General features: G+C 35.9%; 1 protein-coding gene across 1 annotated transcript in view; it reads left to right on the forward strand.

Moving 5' to 3' along the window:
• The window catches only part of LOC106867980 (uncharacterized), a 635,945-nt gene that overhangs the window by 224,421 nt on the left and 387,424 nt on the right, over nt 1-24,100 (forward strand). The window lies entirely within an intron of this gene.

A 24,100-nucleotide genomic window follows, 5' to 3' on the forward strand; every position in this document is an offset into this window, starting at 1 on the left:
AACCACAAATTACATGAAATATAGAGTATTGCCAATATATATTGACCTGAGTAAGAAGAAAAGACAAAACTACTTTTGAGGGATTTGAACTCAGGAAGTTCGACTCACACCAGCGTAGAAAATGGACGTTAAATTATGATGATGATGATGATGATGATTGTGAAGAGTTAAAACATCAGTCGCTGTCAATCTCCTGCTATTATTTCTTCCAATCCATCCATCACAAATGAATATAGTCATCATACAAAGGATCTGGATTAATTATTATTTTTCTGTGGATTCTGTCTCCTGTCCTTTGTATCATTCAGTTTTTAGTTTTCATATTTATTTTTTAAACCTTTTGTTTTGTTTATGTCACAGGGAAACATTAGTGAAACAATTTTAATCACTGCATAGTTTTGATATGCTGGTATCAGTCTGAACTTAATATTATTCACACCATTTCAATGTTGTGACTAGTTTTCCTTCTCCCATCACTGCTTCTTTTATAAATTAAACTCATTTATTAGAAGACAACATCTTTATAGAAGAAACCATAAATAGAAGAAGTTTTTATTCAAAGTGGATGTAGTAATTGTGATGATTATGATGATGACAAAATGTTTGTTGTGTTAGTATAGGTAATTTGTTGATGGTTAGAATGGAATAGCAGAAATGGTAATATCACAGATGAAAGTGTTGCGGTGGTCATAGTGTTGGTAGTTTGGGATTACGATAGAATCACTTGTAGTTAAGATATTTTGAAGAGTGGCACCTCAAGTCATAGTTTCAGCTGAAATACATAGCAGTTTGGATTGGAAAGAAACTGAGAGCTGTAAAGGAGCTTTACAGAAATATATTTCCTTTTGACGAAAACAACAAAGTCAAATGAAATTTAGAAAATATTTGCCAATAATCCATCGTTATTTGCCAGTCAAGCAGGAGTTGAGGAGAGGAAAAAAAAAAAAAGTGTACTGTCAGAAGTTTACTTGGTGCAAGGGAGGTAATTAAGAGAGCATGTGCATCTCGGTTTTGTTTAGGTTAAGTGATCAGGTTTGGTATTGAAAACTTATTGTAATAATTTCAACCCCTTTTCCTTTTCATATCCCTCTCATATCTTACTTAGTTTTCGTTTTATTCGCTGTCATCTTTTTTCACATTTATTAAGAACAGAGCATTTAAGTGAAACTTATTTCTATCTAGTTTAAAATTAGCAAATATTTACTCCTCTCACAAAACAAGGAGCCATTCAGCTTATACCGAACATGAGTTTCTATAGCGTTAACTATACAAAACACATTCGCGCCCACTGGAGACAGGATCTTAACCTATAATATGTATATACAGTATTTAAACAGCTCAATTGTTATTCTCATTTTATTTAGCATAAAATGAATTATATATTAGTTTCCATCTTCCAGAGTGTTACTTTATCAATTGAATTAATGTATATGCTAAACACCAGCTGGTACTTTATGTAACCCTTATTTTGTGTGTGTGTGTGTGTGTGTGTGTGTGTGTGTAAAGATTATGCATCTGCGTATATACATATATGTGTATACGTATGCATACGTGTGTATATGTAATTATATGTGTGTACGAGTGCATATACATGTATATGTGTGTGCATGCTCATTGCATACATCCACGCACCTCCCGACACCACCACACCTCATCGTTTTCTCCATCATTTTCGCATCTGTTTTTCCATGCTTTCACAGGTCAGTAGAGACTTCACTGAAACAGTTTTGTTTCTCCTGTGGCCGGATGCCCTTCCTGACACCCACCCTATTAATACTGATGCTCCAATCAAGGTAATAATTCTACCTGGCTATCAAATAATAAACAGCCTGTACTTGCTTTCATAGAGTACTGCAAACAAATGACACTTTACATGAATAGCAACATTTTTGCTTGCAATCAGCACATGCCAGGACAAGGGGAATATACACTCAGCCACACACACACACACACACATAGTATATATGTATGGCAGGCTTCTTCTAGTTTCCTTCTGCTAAATTTCACTCACAAGGTATTGGTCAACTTCCAGAGTAGCAGAAATCCCCAGTGGGACCAAACTCTTGTGCAAACAAGAAGTTATGCTTATGTTTATTAATATACATAAATGCATATGTATGTGGATATTAATATATATGTATAATGTGTGTGTGTGTGTGTTTGTTTCCTGTTTTACCATGCCAGCATGAGTTAGATGTTTATATGATAGAGGCATTGTTTTACAGCTGGATGTCCTTTCAATACTAACCCTTACATATGTATGCATATGTATGCATGTGTACATAAATGTGTATACACATCCACACATGCATATACACCCACACACCTCACGCACTCATCTATGAAGATACAGGTGATTGAAAAATACTTTTAGCATTAATATAAACTAGTTAACAACTGAGATTAATTAGGCTTCTTAATGTATGTTTCTCCATCTCCATTACGCCTCTCACCTTCCCACAGCTTTCGTCCATTACTCCACTGCATTCATTTGACCCCCACCAACCCCACTCATTTGTTGACTCTCTTTGCTCAGAGATTTCAGGAAAGCTTGTCTATTGTCCTGTCATACATACTGCCAGGTACCCAGACCACTCCAGGCAGTTGAACAGGATTACCACCAGTATTTGACATTTTTAGGACCGTGTATATTCTCTGATCTTTTGATAATGACATCTAATTATAACAGAGAAAGAAATAATTAAAATATTTTGATATTTCTATGCAGCCAAAACTACAGGAACTTCCTGTTCAGTCTAAAGTGAATATCATGAAATCTTAATAGTTCCAACTTGAATTCATCTTTAGACAAAATGTAATTTTTATTGTCTATTTTGAAGGCTTCAATGTAATTCTTATCTCGTTTCAATCAAATCGAATGATAACTGGTATTCACTCTGATGTCTACTTCCTGTTTCCATCTTTAAATCAATTCATTTCTTTGTTTTTTTCCATTTTTTAAAAGCCACACTCATTAATTTTCATAGAGTTGTTGAATTATTTTTCTGATTTAGTTGTTGATTTGCAAGAATTTTTGAATAAACATTCCTAATTGTGACATTATTTTCTTTTCTTAAAAAGCTCTTCACATTTCTGTTTTAAACATTTAGGATTTTGAGTCATCTGCATTGATTTTATTTTTTTTCTTTTAGTTAATTTTGTTCATGTTTGTGGAAATTTGGGTGAGATTTCTAGCAAACTGAGTGACCACACCGTGGACTCTCCTGTTGCAAACGACAGGTGAGGGTACTGCAATTTCTTGCTGAACAGAGCCTGCACAAATAACTTGTTTGTTGTGATCAAACATATGTGCTGCACAATTAGTCCACTCCTGCCATCAACCAACATTACCTGTACAGGTGCACAGAGTACCACATGTGGCTTTTTACATACCACTGTCATGGGAGCCAGTCAGGTGGCACTGGCATCAGCCACATTCGGATGGTTCTTATTTGCATATTTTTAGAATGACATTGTAGGGTAGGTGTGAGAGTTTGAATCTGTTCAGTTTGAACATAAAACAGGTAGAATATTTGTGCTGGGTTTGGCCAGATTAAATCCTAGAGTCAGACTCTCTATAGACATGCCCTGACTTAGATTCATTTGGAATATTATTATTTTGATGTTATTATCTTTATGACAAGGATGATATGATTTTTTGCAGTATTCTAATATGTTCCAATGCTGATGAGAATGTATGATACAATATGATACCTTCCACACAGAGGAATGTTGCTGGCATTGCATCTTTTCTCATTCTTGTTTTGACACATAATTTTGTGTTGTTTTTTCCGCTTTTGCATTTCTGTTAATTTTTTTTGCTTAGGCTGTGCATTAACTCCAAATACTAACCCTATAAATGTGCTCAATGTGCATAAAATTGAATCCCCTGTTGGTAGTAAAAAATAAAGAAAATGTAGTCAATTTGGAAACAAATTTAGCAACAACAGCCCAACACAAAGGAGGACAATCAGTCTCACTGCTTGCACACTCTATCAGTTTGTCCCAGTCAATGATCTTTACCACCCTAAAAGATAAGTACCGTATCAGTGATGCAGTGAAGGCATCTGTATCCATTGAATCTACAATCATAACCAAAAGAGATCTAGGATAATTGAGGAAATGGAAACATTTTTAGTCAGATGGATGAAGGACTAAATTCAAAACCTAGAAAACTGCTCGACCTTTTAACTATACAGACTAAATGCTGAAAGAACACACGCCCACAATCCCTCTAACACAAACTTTTGTAGCAAGTCATGGATGGTTTGAGCTTTACAAAAAACATCATAATTTCCACCATGTAAAGGTAAGTAGCGAGGCAGCAAGTGTTGATAGAGAAGGTGCAGCTGCATTTAAAGAAATCCTGCATGATATTATTGTGAGTAAAAAATATTTGCCAGAACGAATGTTTAATGTGTATGAAACTGGCAGGTAATGGAGGTGCATGCATGAACGTTTCTGCTTTCATGGAGAGGCAAAAACTATGCCAGGTTTCAAGGCATTTAAAGATCACGTAACTCTTCTTAAGGAAATGTGGGCTGAAAGCACATGCTGTTTGTTACCTACCACCACAACTAGAATGCATGGATGGCTGTATGAGTCTTTGAAAATTTGCCTCTGAATAGTTTTGTTCATCAGATAAAGAACTCTGTAATAAGGAGAAAATTGCATTCAAAATTTTATTAATTTTCTGATAATGCTCTAAATCAGTGACAGCATCTCAGTGACTTGAATCTGAATATAAAGGTAATGTACTACCTCAAAATATGACACCACCAGTTCAGGCCATGGATTAAAGGGCTTTGTACATTTTCAAAGCATATTACCAGCAAATAACTATTGTTAAGTTGATTGATGTGAAAGTTCACTGCACTTCACATTGTGATTCTTGGAAATGGTGTAATTACTAACATTGTTAAAGAATATGAGGGAGTCACAAGCAAATGCGTAAATGGCATCTGGAAAAATCTTTTGAAAGCATATGTAAACACCTTCAGTAGAATTTATAAAGACAGCATTGTGAGTGACATTCACAAAAAATTGTAATGTTTGGAAAACAGCTTTGACCTTGAAGTGAATGACGATAATGAAAAATTGTCAGAGTCGATAAAGAAGAGCAGTGAAGAGGAGGAGACAGATTATGATAGAAGAAGATACATGAAGAAAATTTACAACTAGAAGGTGGGCAGAAGGATTCTCTGCACTTGATAAGGCAATGTAAATATTTGAGGATTTGGTTGTTAATTTTAAACATTACTCACAGGTTCAGAGGTAAGTTGAGGAACCTTTGTCTTGATAAGAATGAAAAGAAGAAGCATCCAGTTGAATCTACACTGGGTATGTTTTTTTAAAAGAATTTCTCCCTTTTGTGTATCTTCTGGGCCTGCACTATTTGTTACTGGACCCTGTGCTTTCTGCAAGTTGATGACTCTGATAGCCCCTTTTCTCTAACCTCTTCTCCATTTTCCTCTGCATCTCCATCATTCTCAAGTTCTGTGCATATTCAACCAACTAAATCACATCTTGGTTTTGATTTTTGTTTTTCATGTTTTGTATTGTATATAAGGTTTCATTTTAACTTATGAAAGGACTTATGATATATTATTGGTCTCTAACTCAACTGTAACTTTGTGCATGTCTCTGTGTGTTTGTCTAAATGTACAACTGGAACACTTGTTGTAACCAATAGAAAGCTAGGTCATATATACATACATACATACATACATACATATATATATATATATATATATATATATATATATATATATATATATATATATATGTATATATATATATATATATATATATATATATATATATATATATATATATATATATATATATATATATATATATATATATACATACAAAGACATGCATGTACTCACACATATACATACATTCACACATACACACATATCTGCACATATACGTATATATGTATATATACATGTACATGCCCGAATACATATATATGCATTTACATGTTATACCCATCACCCCCAAGAAGAAGTTAGTATAGATTCATGTTGGTCAGTTAATTCTGATTGGTTAATGAAATTTTGAATTATTTTGTTTACTCCATAGCATTTCAAGGAAAGTATATTTGCTTTTAACAGTTTATATGTATATAACAAAGTAAAGTTGTAAGGTACTGCACAAGTGGAAATATATATGAAAGAAGGTTTGAAAATGTAATTTTAAAGATGTTTATACACTTGACTGGTTTCACTCTTTTAGAAAAAGATTGTCAAAAGTACAATGTAAAGCTTTGTATGAGCTTTGTTGTGTTAAGTGCTGGTTATCACAAAAGTATTAAAATACAGTTATACATTCTTTGATAATAATAAGAAAATGTTAAAAACAATTTACAAGAAAGTATTTAAGAAAGTAATCAGAATAGGACTCCAAAAAGCATTTTGAGTTCAATAAAAATCATATTTGTTGGGGACTGGTCTTAGAGGTCAGAATGGTGTGAGTGTGTGTGTCTCTCTGTTCACGTCTGTGTGTGTGTGTGTGTGTATACATGTGCTTGTGTTTTATATTTGGTAGGATGGTGTGTGTGTATATGTGTGCACGTTTGTGTGTGTGATTAGAATTTGTCAGGATGTTATTCCTCTACAATGTTTTGTAAATTCTTAAATATATCTCCTTCTGTCTATATATATACTACCAAACAAACATGATTTTTATTGAACTCAAAATGCTTTTTGGAGTCCCGTTCTGATTACTTTCTTAAAAACTTTCTTGTAAACTGTTTTTAACATTTTCTTATTATTATTATCAAAGAATGTATAACTGTATTTTAATACTTTTGTGATAACCGCTACTTAACACAACAAAGCTCATACAAAACTTTACATTTTACTTTTGACAATCTTTTTCTAAAAAAGTGAAACCGGTCAAGTGAATAACCATCTTTAAAATTGCATTTTCAAACCTTCTTATATTTATCTATCTATATATATATATATATATATATATATATATATATATATGCAATGTATGTATGTATATAATGTACGTAAAAGTATCTTCAGCCTCAGGAACACAAATGAGATTTCCCTAGTCAGCTCTTTGAATATGGCAACAGAAAACCACTGCATTCAACGTAAACAAACGTCAGTTATCATCTCCTCCTCCTCCTACCACTTAGCCACACGTATCACCTGTAAGTGAAACCAGTTTTTTAAAAAGTTGTATACAAACAAGCTCCCAAGTCTATTGTAATATTCAAATGAGGACTAGGAATGCTAAACTCTGAGCTATGACTCCCGCAAATCGAGCTTTTAAAATTTATCATTGAACCGCCCCCCCCCCCCACATGAACCCTTGTTCATCTTTCAATATATTCACACCTTTACCCCATGGCTCCATACACTCTTGCTGCTTCTATACAACTTCCCTTTCTGTTCTCCCCCCCCCCCCACCTCACAGAACCCATCTTGGTACCTTGTCTCCACCCTCTTTATTTTTCTTTCAAACTCTACACTGATTACTCTCAACCAGAAGTCATTTATTTCCTCAGCAGCAGGAATTCTGATCTGGCCACTTTCTTCATACTCTGTCATGTCATCATCACCACTTAAGCATTAATCTGCCTTCTCTCTCTAGCCCCACTCAGTAGATGGTGATCTTAGTTTTGGTGAGCTGCATGGTAACCTTATTAGTACTGGCACAATGAAAAATTGCATCCAGCACAGTCTGTAAAGTGGTTGGCAATAGGAAGGGCATCCAACCATAGAAACTATGCCAAAATAGACATTGGAGCTCTGTGCAGCCCTCTAACCATCCAACTCATGCCAGCATAAAAGACAGCCATTAAAAGATGGTGGTGGTGGTGGTGGTGGCGGTGGTGATGTGGTGTAAAAGTCCTGTTTGCAGTTTGATACTGTTTCATCCTACTAAGAACAAATGTACCAAGAAAATTTGTTTTTAATGAGAGTCGACTCTTAGAGTGCCACAACTAGGTGAGTCAATCTTGTGTCCTACTGAGTCAATCTTGTGTCCTGCAAGCCAAAGGACAGAGAGGAGCTTGTACACTGACCAGCCCAGTACCATACACTTGGCAAAATAATTCTTGGTTCATAATGGCCCAACTTTGTGAAGTTGTTCCACTTAGAAAGTAGTAGAGGCATCATACGATTACTGAATGTTTTCTTATCTCTCCAAGGTTGTAACTTAAAAAGCAGTAGGCTACACCAGGTTTATTTGTTTTATATGCATGACATGAAGACAAAGTCTTGAATGGTATTCCAAGAATTTAATGGGTAATTGGATGCTTCATTCTTGATAGAGATTTAAATTAGTTTTGTTCAAAGAAGATAGTATAAAGTAGATTAAAGTTATACCTGTCAATCTCATCTGTGTCCATCATCTCATATTTCTTGCTTCTGACCCCTTATATATTCTAACCCCTTATATATTTCGATTTTTACATCTGTGATCTGTTCAGTGTAGTTAAGACATTCGTTGATTATTTCTTTTTTTATGTTATGGCAGAGAGAGCATTACTTTAGATGAACAGAATAAATATATGTGAGTCTCTTTCATTGTGGATCTTTTACAGCTTTCTCACAAATCAAATCAAATTTAATTCTTTGTTGTATATAGAAGACTGAATTCTTCCTGATCTACATCAGGCTACAAATTTATATGACTGTAGGAATATGATATGTCTTTCACAAGAGCATAAGCAATGTAGTTTAAAGAGAAATGGCTTTAGCTATGAATCAAAATTGTGTTGTTGGTTTATCTTACTGAGAGCTATTTTGTTCTGTGGTGCACATGTAGAATTGTAGATGTCATTGTATAGAGCGAAACGTATGTATGTGTTATCAATTGCTAATAGGTGAACATTTCTTAAAATGTTCACAATGTGAAAATTCCCGCTTGGGCATAAATGATAGAAAACAAATTTTAGGTAAAGGCTCATATAAAAATATATGAAGTATACTCCAAATGTTATATCTGCTAACAAATATGCATATACATCAACAAACAATACGTGAAATTACAGGTATTGCAAGAAGAGTGTTCTCTGTATTGCACATTATAATTGGTGAATGGTGTTTTTGCATGTGTTATGTTTGGAGTTACCTATGCTAGTCACTTGGAAAGGATGGTCTATGAGAAAAATATCTGCCCCAGATCCACCTTATTTTATAGAACTTACCACATTACCTACCTCTTTGAAATTTCATATAATCTGAAATTCTCCTTTCTTTGAAAAAGCAATGTTTCTGTTCCTTTACTTGTTTTGGTCATTTGACTGTGGCCATGCTGGAGCACCGCCTTAAAATGTTATAGTTGAAGAAATCAACTCTAGGACTTATTCTTTGTAAGCCTAGTTCTTATTCTATTGGTCTCTTTTGCTGACCCACTAAGTTACGGGGATGTAAACACACCAGCATTGGTTGTTAAGCAATGGTGGTGGTGGTGGTGGGGGGGAAACACAGACACACATAAATATACACATATGTATATATATATATATATATATATATATATATACAATGGGCTTCTTTCAGTTTCCATCAGGTGAGTGAAAGCGCTATACCTATTTGTTAACCAGCACCCTATTTGTTAACCAGGAGCCTGGAACAGGGTGCATGCATTTACTTGAGTAGGGGATAGTAATAGGTTTTTGAGATATTCTGATGTTTTGTATAACTTCTTTCCTATTTAGAATCTCACATATTTTTGAAAAAATGTTTTTATACTTTAATTTCTTTTTGCATATCATTTTATTTTAATTCTATATATAAAAGAACCTATATAATATACAAATTTCAGTATAAGCATGAAAGTTATTAACTTCATGACTCAAACTGTTAAATTGAACTCACAAGTACAACAGTTTCTCATTGGTGGATTATTTGCAACAAGGAGCCATTATAATTTGAAACAAAACTAAATTGAAAAAAACATTAATTGATAATATTATTGTCCTGTGTAGGATATTAAATCATTTATTAAATGCAAAATTCAGAGCAAAACTCTACATACAATTGCAGATGTAACATAAAATATAGCAATATTCTAGAGTTGGTAGTTGAACTATTCTATATCTGTTCAAGATTATTATAGTAGTTACAATATCAGTCTTAGGATTCTTTCCTGCATACTACAAACAGCTGGTGAAAATAGTGCCACACTTATAACTTCTTTCTGAAGATGACACTTAGAAAGCCTTAAATTGTTTATGCATTTCGGAACATCACTATTCCAAACTAAACATATGGATTAAGGACAACTCATTCATAAAGACATTAAATTTGAACACAGTCTTGTCTTCAATATGAAGCGCTTGAATGAAAAGCTATTCCATATATATATATATATATATATATTAAATATATACTTTTATAAAACAAAATTTTACAAAATATATAGTATCTGTTAACAGTCTTAGCAAATTGTTGCTGCAATAAAGTATCTTCAATGCATTGATTTTGCGCTCTATCTTTTAAGAGACATATATATATATATATATATATATATATATATATATATATATACTATACACACATTATCATCATCATCATCATTTAACATCAATTGTCAACGTTGGCATAATTTGGACGGTTTGGCCAGGTATGGTAAGCTGAGGGGCCAGGTATGGTAAGCACAGGAGCCAGTTGGGGTGGGGGTGGGGTCTTGGCCGATATTGATCACATTCAGATGGTGCTTTTTACATGTCACCAGCACAGGACCCAGTCAGACAGCACTGGCATCGGCCACAACTACAATTTCCATTTTGATTTCAATTTGATTGAGATTCTGATTGTGATTTTGATTTTGATTTTACTTGCCTCAATAGGTTTCCTCAAGCACAGTGTGCTGCCTGATAATTCAAAGGTACTTTTTAAATGGATTCACTTGAACATTTAAGTTTAATTTGTGTCAAAATATTTTCATTGCTTTGAAACTGTGACCTGTTCACGGAGAAAACTTCATGATGCAGCACAAAGTTTTCTCAGTGAACAGGTCACAGTTTCAAAGCAATGAAAATATTTTGACACAAATCAAACTTAAATGTTGAAGTTAATCTAACGGTTTTTGTGTATTCTTAAATGACTTATAAAACATCTTCCATGCTGCAATTGTGGAATATATATATAAAAGCACCTACTACACTCTCTGAGTGGTTGGCGTTAGGAAGGGCATCCAGCTGTAGAAACTCTGCCAAATTTAGATTGGAGCCTGGTGTTGCCATCCGGTTTCACCAGTCCTCAGTCAAGTCGTCCAACCCATGCTAGCATGGAAAGCGGACGTTAAACGATGATGATGATGATGATGATGATATATATGCATACACACACACACACACACATATACTGACACACAAATATGTGTGTGTGTTTGTTTGTTATACTATCAGTTATATTGTAAATGTTGTCTAGTTTTGTTTGTCTTTGCTGCTTTTGTAGCAGATTAATAAAATGTTATTTATTTGACTTTGTTTTCAATTTTCTTTCTTATCTAACTCTTCCAGCTTTTAAACTTAAACATATGATTGTGTGTTTCATGCAATAGGTTAATTAAATATTCTTATTTACTTTAGGATTTTATGAAGCAAAGTCATTACATCTTTCTGTTTCTCATGGTATTTTAACCACCAAACATTTTCAATACAATTCTAGCAAAAAATTTCAGGAGAATCCTTGTGACTGGTTTCCTCTACAGTTTTTGAAGTTTTGTTTTTGTTTATTTATTGGAAGCAGAATATGCTGCTTTTGGAATTTTTGAATCTCTCCATCTTCCCTATATAGATCCCAAGCTCTCAATTCCAAATTTACTATGCTTCAGGCATTTCATTCTGTCTTTGGATAGTACAATTAATTTGACACATTTTAGTTTACCTTAACTGTTGAGAACAGGTAACCAAATCATCTGGGATTGTTACCTGATTTAAACTGGCATTGATTTTTATTGATAATATTGCTGATTATAGCTGTATGATAAATTGGTTTACAGAATTGGATAAGTCTCCATTGTTTAGAGCTGACCTAATGGTCAATGACTCTGTGAAACAGAAATATGTTTGCATTCAAGATTTAGAGACTGCTTACTTCCAAATTCGAATTCATTCCAGTAGATAATTTATATAGAGTGTTTGAAGTTAACAGAAGGTTGTATCAATTACAAAGGTTCCATTTAGGGTCATGTATAGTGTTTCCATGTATCAGTATATATGATTGAAGATTTTATTGAGCAATGCTCACTCAAGAACACACACACACATATATATATATATATGTGGATAATGCATGGTCGGCAGTACATGAATAATGAGGCACATGACAGACAGCCTGAAAATCTGCTAATGAATTTCGGTTTAGTTTAATAATAGCAAAAACATTATTAATGTTAAAGAATTTAATATTACTATATCTCTCAAGAGAATTTACAACTTGATTCAGAAAGACTGAATTTATTTAAAGAACTGCCATTTCTTCACAATAATTTACATATATCTCCATTGTACCATAGGACGTTTCAATTACTCCTCATAATGCATAATTAAGTTCTGATAATATTCTACTCTTCAATCAGAATTAGATATTTTCATTATCACAAACTTTTCAGAACACATTTGAAAGATTTTGATAAAGTAATTGAACATGCAACTCTGGTTTCTATCAACAAAGACATTGAATTCATATTGGAAACAAGTACACTGGAAAGTGGCATTGCTGTTACTGTGAACTAATTTGGAGTCATGTTTTTATATTCATTATATTAGTAAAAACAACACAGAAACTGTAAAGGATATCAGCAATCATTTTACTCAATTATTTTACCCTTCCCACCACCACCACCACACATACATACACATACCTACATTTGTGTGTGTGTGTGTGTGTGTGTGTGTGTGTGTGTGTATTTGTGTGTGTGTGTGTGTGTGTTTGTGCATGGTTTGAAGACACTCTCAAAGACCAAGAGTGCACAAAGTCGAGAGACTTCAGCATGATGGATCGTATATTCACACTAACACAGCTTATAGAATGAGTGAAAGAATACAAGCTGCCTCAGTGCATCTCTTTTGTCAACTACGAAAAGGCCTTTTATGGCATCAAAATGAAGGCAGAGCTGAAATCTTTGGAAATGCAAAGGTGTCAAGGTGCAATGCACCAAACTGCTCAGGGATGCAAATTCTGGACGCCTCACTGATATTTCTACTATCACTATCTTTAAGAGTTTCAACTGAGAATGGTGCCAAGCAAGGAGATACCATCTCACCAAAGCTCTTCACTGCATGTACAGAAATTATTTCAGATATATCTACATATATATATATTTCTACACATATGCACATACTATGTATTATATCTGTCTGTCTGTCTTTCTGTCTGCTTGCCTGCCTATATGTATGTATGTATATATCATCATCACCGTCATCATCATTTAACGTCCGTTTTCCATGCTGGCATGGGATGGACGGTTTGATAGGTCTGGAGAGCCAGCAGATGCACCAGGCTCCAGTCTGATCTGGTAATGTTTCTACAGCTGGATGCCCTTCCTAACACCAACCACTCCGAGAGTGTAGTGGTTGCTTTTTACATGTCACTGGCACAGGAGCCAGTCAGGCGGGTCTGGCATTGATCACGTTCGGCTAATGCTTTTTATGTGCCACTGGCACGGGAGCCAGTCAGTGGGTACTGGCATCAGTCACGTTTGGTTGGTGCATTTTACGTGCCGCCAGCACGGGAGCCAGTCTGAGGATACTGGGGGTACTATATATATGTTCATATACACACACTCACTCTTAATTTTTCTTCCTTCTTCTCTATGTGCCATCAGATCAACAAATGGCCCCTAGTGATTTCTTTGATAAGTGTTCACCACTGTGATTAGTTTTGGGCAGTTCCCAGCAGCTGATGTACATGTCAGTTGCCCATTTATTGTTTCACATCATCAGCATCCATTTCTAAATAAGAGTTGTCCTATGGAAGACTTCTCTACTTATTAAATTACCTCAGCCAAAGGGAAAAATCAGAATTTAACACTAATAATAGATATCTTCCTGCAGCTATTAACACATTTAGTCACTTCTCTTTTGAAATGCAAAAACAATCATGAAAGACTTTGGGATGCTTTTCTGAAAGAGTGTCTGCATTTGTTAGTGCAGAATTTAGAAGCTTGTTTCAGGCTAGGATAATCTCTGTGTAAGCATTATGTTAAAGTTATTTGGTAACATGTTTTACTTGCATTTCATTCTTTGAATTGAAAAAAAACAAAATATACTGGGAGATGATTCCTGATGATTCTCTTCGCAAAGTAAACTCCCTCTTATCCACAAGTATGAGCATTACTCCCCATCAGAGATATTTTAATCATCCCCTTTAGAGAATTACTGCCAGTCACTCCTTTCTTGGATGTGCAAGCCTGATAAGGTCCCTTTTAAATATATTTTGAGAAACTATTATTATGTTCCTCTTTTGGGTGCGATACAGCTATTAGAAGGTAATCTATAATGTGTATTCATTAGATTTGATGAAGAATGCTATCAAAAGTTTCTCCTCAAGATTTGGTTCCCTCCAGAAAGGATTTCACTAGAAGTCATGGTCATAATATTAACAATGGCGCAGCTCTTAATTTTAATACATTGCTTCTAACACCTGATGTAACTTCTATAGCAGTATTGATTAATCGGTTTCTTCAAATGATATCAGATACACCCTACAGCTCTAAACAAAGATTCTGATCAACTTCCTTCAACTACACATGTTTCCACGAACAGAAATATTATCATAAAAACTCACCTACACTGACTTTCTTATACTACTTGTACTCATTTTAACAATCCCAGCAACTTAAAAACAACCAAATGTAGCAGAATTTGATATTAGATTGCAGAGAGATTTGAATCTGTTACTGAGATGTATTTAGTCCAGTGTTTCACCATTTTTATCACTCGATTGTCTTGTTTCTCTGGTTGTTTGCCTTCATCTGTTAATATATACATACATTAACTATGCAGGTATAAAGATGTGTTGTTAGATATAAGAAGAAGGTTCAGAATAAGAACTCCAGATATTCCAATTACAGCAGGAGTTTTCAACAATCTGTCGACTAATTTTGAATATAAAACCTTGAACAATTCCTAAGATTATTCAAAGAGTTCTGTATAGAAAAATCTGCCTTGCTGGATACAGCCTATTATAAGACATGGATTAATGATGTAGCAACCACCCCTAAGTAAGCAGCAGCAGAAGCATCTAACTTTATGGTGTTTTTTTTCTTTGTTTGTTTGCTTTTTTTATGGTGTGGAGTAACTATATGTACAAATATACAGCCATAATAAATAAATAAAAAAGAAAACCATTGATAAATTGAGAAGAAAAAGGAGGATGAGGAGTGGAGGGGGAAGCCGAAGAAAAATATAATCCCACAATATATTGATTAATTGAACTGAACTGTTGGATTAACTAACAATTGTCTGCAAAATTTCTCTTAACTTAGATCCCCAAGATCTTATAGATTCAATTTAAAGTTCAACATTTTGTAGAGGCCACATTGACAACATATACAATTTTTATAGCAAAGAGAGATGCTTGGCTCATTCAAAGACTATCACAAAAAGACTCCTTCCATACAATAGACTCACACACACACACACACACACACACACACACAATGTACATTTGTGTGTTGATGTGTGTTTATCTTTGAATGTGCTTGTCTCTATGTGATTTTGTATGTATGTGGCTATATACGGGTGAATGTATTTAGCTATATGCATGTATAATATTATGTATGTGTTTGTATGTGTGTTTGTGTGTGTGTGTGTGTGTGTGTGTGTGTGTGTGTGTGTGTGTGTGTGTGTGTGTGTGTACATTCATATATGTTTGTGTGTATGAGTGTATGTGCCTATTTGTAAGCTGAAAACGTTGCTGTAATACAGCCATTTTGATTTCACCATTCTACCATTTTCTGCTCTGAATCATTCAGTCCTAGTGCCACAGGTGAAACGTACTTTACAAGGACACAGCAACAGTGAGCGAGCAGGTTTAAACTATCTGATACTGCCATGATCGTTTTATTGATTTATTGGAAAAAGCAGTGCTTGTTATGTATTTATTTATTTGTTTATTGTTACACTGCTGCTTGCTGTGTATGGTCGGTCAGTCTCTTCAAACAGGTTTTTCATTGTCGACTTCTTCGCCCCCGCCTCGTCGTTATCTGCTGAAGTAGCTCTGATGCTGTTGTCTCTATCATCAGCTCCAGTGCCTACTGTCCATCCATTATTGTTGTCATCTTATCACCTTCACCACACATCTGCACCCATTTCCTCTGTTTTGACCCACCTCCTTTCCATTGTCTCAGACGCTTCCCCTGTTATAAACAGCACCACTAGAAACCTCCAAAATCATCATCGCTGCTGCTGCTACCACTACTATCATCCCCACCAAACCCTATCACTAATTCTACTGACATCCTCCCCACCAACACCACCAGTGCCGCCATCATCCTCCCCATCATCCTCCCCACCATCCTCCCCATCAGCATCACCAGCATCGTAATCACTATAGATAACAGTAGCACTCTGTGATCATCTACTGCTTCATTAGTAACACTCCAAATCAGGAAAACATAATTACCACTACAATGCCATCGTCTCCTGTGTCATGTCTCTCCACTTCTGCCTCTTCATTAGTTTCATAATTTTTATCATAACCATCACGCCATATCCTCCTCCTCCTCCTGTCCCTTCCCCACCATTCTAGGGCTTATTCCGTTGACTGTTCTAAAGTGACGTTCATGTTTTCCAACAAACACTAGACACAATACAAGGCTTATTTCCACAATTAATGCAGCAAATTAATCAAATTGACTAAATTGATGTAACAGTGTATTACTGCTACTTATTCTATAAACTCTTAAAGGTTCAAGGATCAAGAATCAATATTATTGGGAAAGTTTGCACTGAAAAATACAAGGAACACAGCTAAATCCTGTGAGGTGCATGCTTATATATATATCATGGTATTGACCAGACTATCAGATATTGTTATACTTTGCTGGTCACAATGTGCTTTGCATTGGTTTTGCCTTTGAATCATACCACCCAACTGGCTAAGCAAGCAGTCCAACATTCCCTCTGATCACAGAGCTGTTCTGTCGCAGGAACACCCGTTTACTACTGAGTGAACTGGAGCAATGTGAAATGAACTGTTTTGCTCAAAATCACAATGCGTCACCCAGTCTGGGAATTGAACCCATAATCTAACAATTTTGAGTGCAAAACACTTTCTTTTGATACCACTTCACACAACCATAATTACTCTGGTTTTGCCTTTTTATGGGATTATAATTTTAGATAGTAAGAGTGATGGAAGTTACAAATTCATGGTAATTCATTACTTGAATGCAAAGTTAAATTTTAGCGTAAAGTTAATGAAAATAAAGTTATAATTCTTTTCTATCCAAGTTGAATGATCCTTTGAAACCTATCAACCATGGACCTGAGATAAGAACAGCTACTTTTCAAATATATTAACTTTTTATACAATCAGTTGTTTAATTTTTCTTCATGTTTTAGTTTATCAGTTTCAGATGTGTAAAAAGTAAAGATTTGAACTCAGGAACACAGGCAGTAATACTGTCGTCTTCTTCATCTATAATGCTCTCTGGAATACTAATGGGTCTTTTTCTTTTTCCTTAAGTGCTGATCGAAGGTGTTTCATCTGTGACCATCCAGTTCTTTTTTAAGGTATAATGTATCCAGGACTACATTACCCTGGTTGTTCTGAGTTCAAACCCTGCCAAGGTCAACTCTGCCTTTCATTCTTTCAGAGTGGATAAAAGACATACTAATGCAGTGTCGTGAACAAGCAAAGCTTGAAGATCATTGAATCAACACCTTGCTGCTCTTGCTTAGGTTTTTTGCATTCTGTGTTCAAATTCCACCCTAGCCTACTTGGGTGATAGACTTAATCTGCGACTTGGTCTGACACCACCACCACTTGGCACATTGAGGGCTTATAGTGGAATTGTCTCTGTTACAAACATTCTGGTTTGAAGAGACCATCTTCCACCCATCGTACTTCTCTCTCGCCTTATTTATTTAAATTTTATAAATGGTGGACAAAATCAAATCTGGCAGGTTTACTGTTAGAATTTTTTGGCTGTAAATTTATATGAAATTTTGCGATTAAGGCAACATTTCTAAATATTCAACCTCTGGTCCTCCTGAAATGTTAGTGTTCCACCTATCACTTCAACTCAACTCACTGTACGAGGGTCATCTTAAGAAGCAGTCTAGACACCTGGGCAAAGCAACATACTCAGGCTCCATTTATTTATTGACAGCAAAGTACGGTATACATGAATTAGTATCAGTCCCCTAAAACCTATGGGATTTCTGGACAACTCCCCAGTGTGTCCATACCTTCAGATGGAACTGCTTTGTTAAACAAAGGCTTCTTTCAATCCACTAAGGAAAGTCAAAAGGTAAAATTACCTGTAACAGGGTTTGATATCAGAATAAGTGGAGATGCTATGCAATACTGAAAGAACTTTACCATTTCTGTTGCAGCTAAAAAGAAAAAAAGAAAAAAAAAAAGAATGATGAAACACAAAAGTCAGTCTTGGTAAAATAAGAATTAAAATGCACAATTCTAGTCTTGTTCTTGTGGAAGTGAGTGGGATGGCATGCATTAAATAATACCAAGCGATTTTAAATGGCTACTTGTATGTTAGATAAATGAGAGGAATTTATAAAGTCATTGAAATAATAATAGGCATTTTCTGTGTTATTTTGAATTTTTAAATCTTTACAAAGACTATTTTCAGTTCAGCAGATCATCTCCATGTATTATACATCACCATCACTATCACCATCATCATCACCATCATCATCACCATCATCACCATCATCATCACCATCATCATCATCATCATCATCATCATCATCACCATCATCATCACCATCATCATCATCATCACCATCATCATCACCATCATCACCATCATCATCATTGTCATCGTCATCGTTGTCATAATCATTGAACAAAATGTTAGCTGAAAAATTATATACACAAAAAGCTACAACACCTAATCGAAAGAATAGTATAAGTTATGTGCCAAGTGGAATTATTAAATGTAGGCAATTAATTTGGAAGTCAAACAGGAACAACAATCCTGCTGCCACCCTTTATTTGGAGGTCGTCAGTGGGAGTTTCAGCCATTGTGATGCCAGAGTGCAATTACAACTCAAAATAATAAGGATGAAAGCCATATATGTGAGTGCATGTGTATTTGTGTGTGTGTGTGTGTGTACATACATGTGCATGCATGCATGCACAACACTCACACACACACACACACACACACACACACACACACACACACACACACACACACACACACACACACACACTTGATTATGTGTTTGTGTATATTTGTGCCTCTGCATGCATTTTGTTTGCATGAATAAGTGTGTCTGAGAGAGAGAGAGAGAGAGAGAGAGAGAGAGAGAGAGTGTGTGTGTGTGTGTGTGTGTTATTTGTAAGAAGTGGGTAGGGTTTAGAGCAAGGAGTAAGAAAGAGAAAATTATCCACATTACATTTAAACATGTCAGTTGCTACAATCCTCTGAAAAATCTCTAATGAAGGTTTACAGAGGTGTTTTGCTAGTAATTACTAGTGACACACACACACACACACACACACACACACACACACACACACACATCCTCTACACTATTCAAACATTTACAATTTTGTGTGCTAATTTACATATTTGTGTATGCTAATGCACATTCCCACACATGATCACACATACTCCACTATAGGTACACACAGTTCGTCATGCACACACACACACACACACACACACACACACTCTCTCTCTCTCTCTCTCTCTCTCTCTCTCCTTCTCTTTTCCTCTACCTCAATCTTTCACATGTACAGAATATATTGACAAAGACACTCACAGACAAAACAGATAACTATATTCTCACAAACAGCAGGGTATGTGTGTGTGTGTGCATGACAGGGTGGGAGAGAGAGAGAGAGAGTGTGTGTATACCTATCATACATACACCATTGTATTCCTTATACCTGCATGCATGTATACTTGTGTGTTTATATTTGCAGTGGGTATACACTTGCATTTGATATTACTTTAACTTACAAACATCTACATGCACACATGCACACATGCACATTTACATACACCTATGCATACACTTACAAACAGTATAAACATTATTCAAGACTATGCTAGAAATATAAAGAATGTCACTGTAAAAGAGAAAATCAAAACTGGAATGGTAAAGACACCAATGGCAACAACAGCAACAACCACAGCATTTATAATGACAGCAGTAAAATCCTGCAAAGGTGAAGGTAAAAAAAGAAAAAAAGATGTTTCTTCACTCAGAGCTAATTGGTCAATATTGCGAAAGGAAGGAAGGCATTGGATTAAGCATTATCATGATGTAGAGTATCTTGAATTTTTTGAGTTCTGGGTCAGATTACCAGGGTTAATAGTAGTGTCAGTGGTAATAGTAGTGGTGCTAATGTCGATGGGGGACAGTGGTAGAAGGGAGATGAGGATAATTAGCGAGCTGCAGCTTGTCACACATCACAAAATTTGACCATTAACAGGTTCAAAAGCTACCCTTTTATTTATACCCTGATTTAGGGTAAACCTTTCCTTGATATTGCCACACTACTTGGCATAGTCTCACAGAGGCAATGAAAAGCTCGTTTCCACCTTCACTGAAGACTTATCATCATTTTAAGATTCATATCAGCAATGGCTTATTTCTTGTCAATATGTTACGCTTGACACTCTAGAAGTTGTAGCTAAATCTGCTCCACATGGTTCCCTAGCACCTTAAAGAAACACAGATGCATAGCATTATGCAGTTCTAGCTGTAATATATCTGAAAATAAAATGGAATTGTCATGGTTGGAATGCCCTTGAATATGGGCCTCCTCAGTCAGGGTTGACTTGGAATTAGATTACTACAACCACACTGAAATCATCATACAGATATTTTAATAGTATCGCTAATGAGCTAACGAGAGAGCTTCTTTGAAATGAAGTCAACCCGCAAAGAACAGCAGCCGAATGTACTTCAAATCATACCCTACTCTCTCAGAAAAAAGATACATTTGGTAACATGGTGTTGGGTTACCTGCTCATACGAAGAGGATGGTTGGAGTGTCTTTGATCAGAGCTGATCTGAAACTAAACAACAACATTAACATCATTATTTAATGTATTTTGCATCAGTACCACCACAATCCCCTTCCTCCCTCCCCCTCCTCCATCATCTTGCAATCATTATCATATTTCTGGTATTCCTACGTTTTCCAGCAACTACCACATCATCGTCATCATCATCATCATCATCATAAACAGCATACCGTGAAGAACAATAGTCACCACTAAAAATCTTATGACCATCCCCTCACTTTGACAATCCCTTCACCACAAATAATACAAACACCAATACCACTATAACTACTCTTGCAATTGACTACCGTTGCCCCCTCCCCCGTGCTCCCTCCCCCGTTCCCCCTCCCCCGTGCCCCCTCCCCCGTGCCCCTCCCCCGTGCCCCCTCTGCATCTCTGCCATGACAGTAACCACTTCTTACACCAGAATTGCATCTTCTTCACCTCAACCTCCACCTCTACTCACTGTCTACTACTACTACTACTACTACTACTACTACTACTACTACTACTACTACTACTACTACTACTACTACTACTACTACAACTATAGCTACTACTTCAGAATCACTAAGTTCCTACCACTGCTCTCATCACCACCAGCACTATAGTCTGCCCTAACCACACAGCCACCACCATTCACTGCCAACCTCAACCACTACCTAACCCTAACCCTGCCAAATTTGCATTCCTTTCATCTGGAATTTGGTCTGAAATTTAACATAATTTCACCTCAGAGATTTTAGAATCAGAATATCAATTCCGACTGATGCTAGAGCGTCAGAGAACCAAAAATCTCTGGAGAATGGAAATTTAGTTCTGTTTTGGTTGTTGTAATAAAATATAAAAGAAAAACATTACTTTCATGTGCTGCTGCTGCTGCTGCTGTTGTTGTTGTTGTTGTTGTTGTTGTTACTATGATAGTCTTTTAATCAATAATCAATCGCTTAACTTACTGATATTGTTCTTATTACTCAATATTATTTGTTAAGCTTATTTCAAACCCACCTTCTTCAGCCTAATCTTGTTTCTTCCTCTTCCTCTTCTTGTGTATGTATGTATATGTTTGGATGTGTGCGTGCGTGTATCTGTGTGTATGTGTGTGCGTGTGTGCGTGCGTGTGTGTGTGTGTGTGTGTGTGTGTGTGTGTGTGTCTACATGTGTGTTGATATACACAAATGGTTTAACCATAAAGTTATAGGCTTTTCACTCTGGGCAGATATAATCCGTTTCATCTCAGTTATTTCATAATCTGCCAGAATATGTATATGAATACCTTTGTCATCATTATGCTTTTCCATTAAATAGAATATCCACTTTAGTGGTGGCCAGTTATTTGTGCATGTTTCCATGTAGCATGCGAGGATTGTTGCACAAAGCGTCTTCATAGCCTAAAACAGAACCAGAGTCCAAATCCAGCAGCAACACTGATTTGAAACCAGATCCAATAGCAAGGCTGACTGGCAACTGGGTTCATTAACTTGCTTTTTTTTTTTTCAAAGTTGAAGAAATAACATAACTGGGCAAACAAGTGGCAGAACTTGTTGAGCACTCATGCTACGGATGGTATTTTTATATAGCTAGATGGGATGGAAGGTCCAAGTTGAGTTTCCTGTCACTGAACACAATGTAACACTGAGGCTAAAACATAAACTGCTGATCAACTATAAACTCAGTGAGTTAGACATTACATAGATACGTCTTGATCCTGTTATGACTTACAATTGCGATTGCTGAATAGTTGATCAATAATTTGAAACCAGTCATGCATCAGCTGCAAATTCTAATCGTATGGCTATACCAGTCATTGGCATAGTAGTAGCATCATCCCCTTGTTAACTAAACAGCAACGTGAGTGGCTAGTATGAGGCTTACTCAGCCAGATATTTCCCACATTTCAGCAACTCTCCTTTACGGTCCACTTACTCTCCCTGCCTTTATATATTTCTAATTGTGCTTGCAACCACCATACTGCTGATAGCTTCAATCACTGCTCTCTATGTTGAGTCTGCATGGTGCAAGTGTACTGTTAGCAGTCCATACATACTTCTCTCTTGCACACTGCCTTGCAATCCCAAACATGTTTATGCCTCGGAATACGTAACAAAACTCTTTTAGTTTCGGTTGCTTTTTTATAACTGGCATTTCAGTTTCTCTTCTTGCTTTATGACATTGCCCTTGCTGCTCCTTTGGTCTTTGATACAACCCAGCCCATGCCTGTACTCTGGTGAGAACAATCCAGTGTTGCCTTACTATCCATTGTTCACACAAATCAAAGAAAGTCTCTTCGCGTGTAGATTCATTCTTCCACAAGACATTCAGCTGTCAAAGGAGAAGAGTGTGTGCATATGTATAGGCATGTCTGTCATCATCATCATCATCATCATCATCATCATCATCAACATCCAGTGTTTTAAATCCGGGTTTTGATCCTGTTAACAGGGGTGGCTGGATCTACCTCAATACCATAGCAACTGCCCTCACACCATCTCACCATCTCACCCGGTTTTGAGCGTCCTCCTTTTTCAAACCAACCCTCCTAATTTCCTCCTCCACCTTTTCCTGCATATGTGTATTTTTCATTTTACATCTGTTTTTCCAAGCAAGCATGAGTTGGACTAATACATGTTATTATTGAAGTAATCTCTTCTTACCACTAATCTTTACTTGTTCTTCAAGTAAGAGATTTTTTTTTACTCCACCTATCTTCAAAAGTACAGTTGACTGGACATTACTGTGTTTTTCTGGACACTTTCATGCAAAGACACATAATGTAAGCATTTACAAGGACATACATAGACATCTAGTTTCTGCTTACCAATTCTACTCACAAGGCATTGGTCAGCCTGAGACTAGAGTAGAGGTACCTTGCTCAAGGTACTACATTATTTGATAGAACCTG

Source organism: Octopus bimaculoides, chromosome 11, assembly GCF_046866305.1.
Source record: "Octopus bimaculoides isolate indiv1 chromosome 11, ASM4686630v1, whole genome shotgun sequence".
NCBI lineage: Eukaryota > Metazoa > Mollusca > Cephalopoda > Octopoda > Octopodidae > Octopus > Octopus bimaculoides.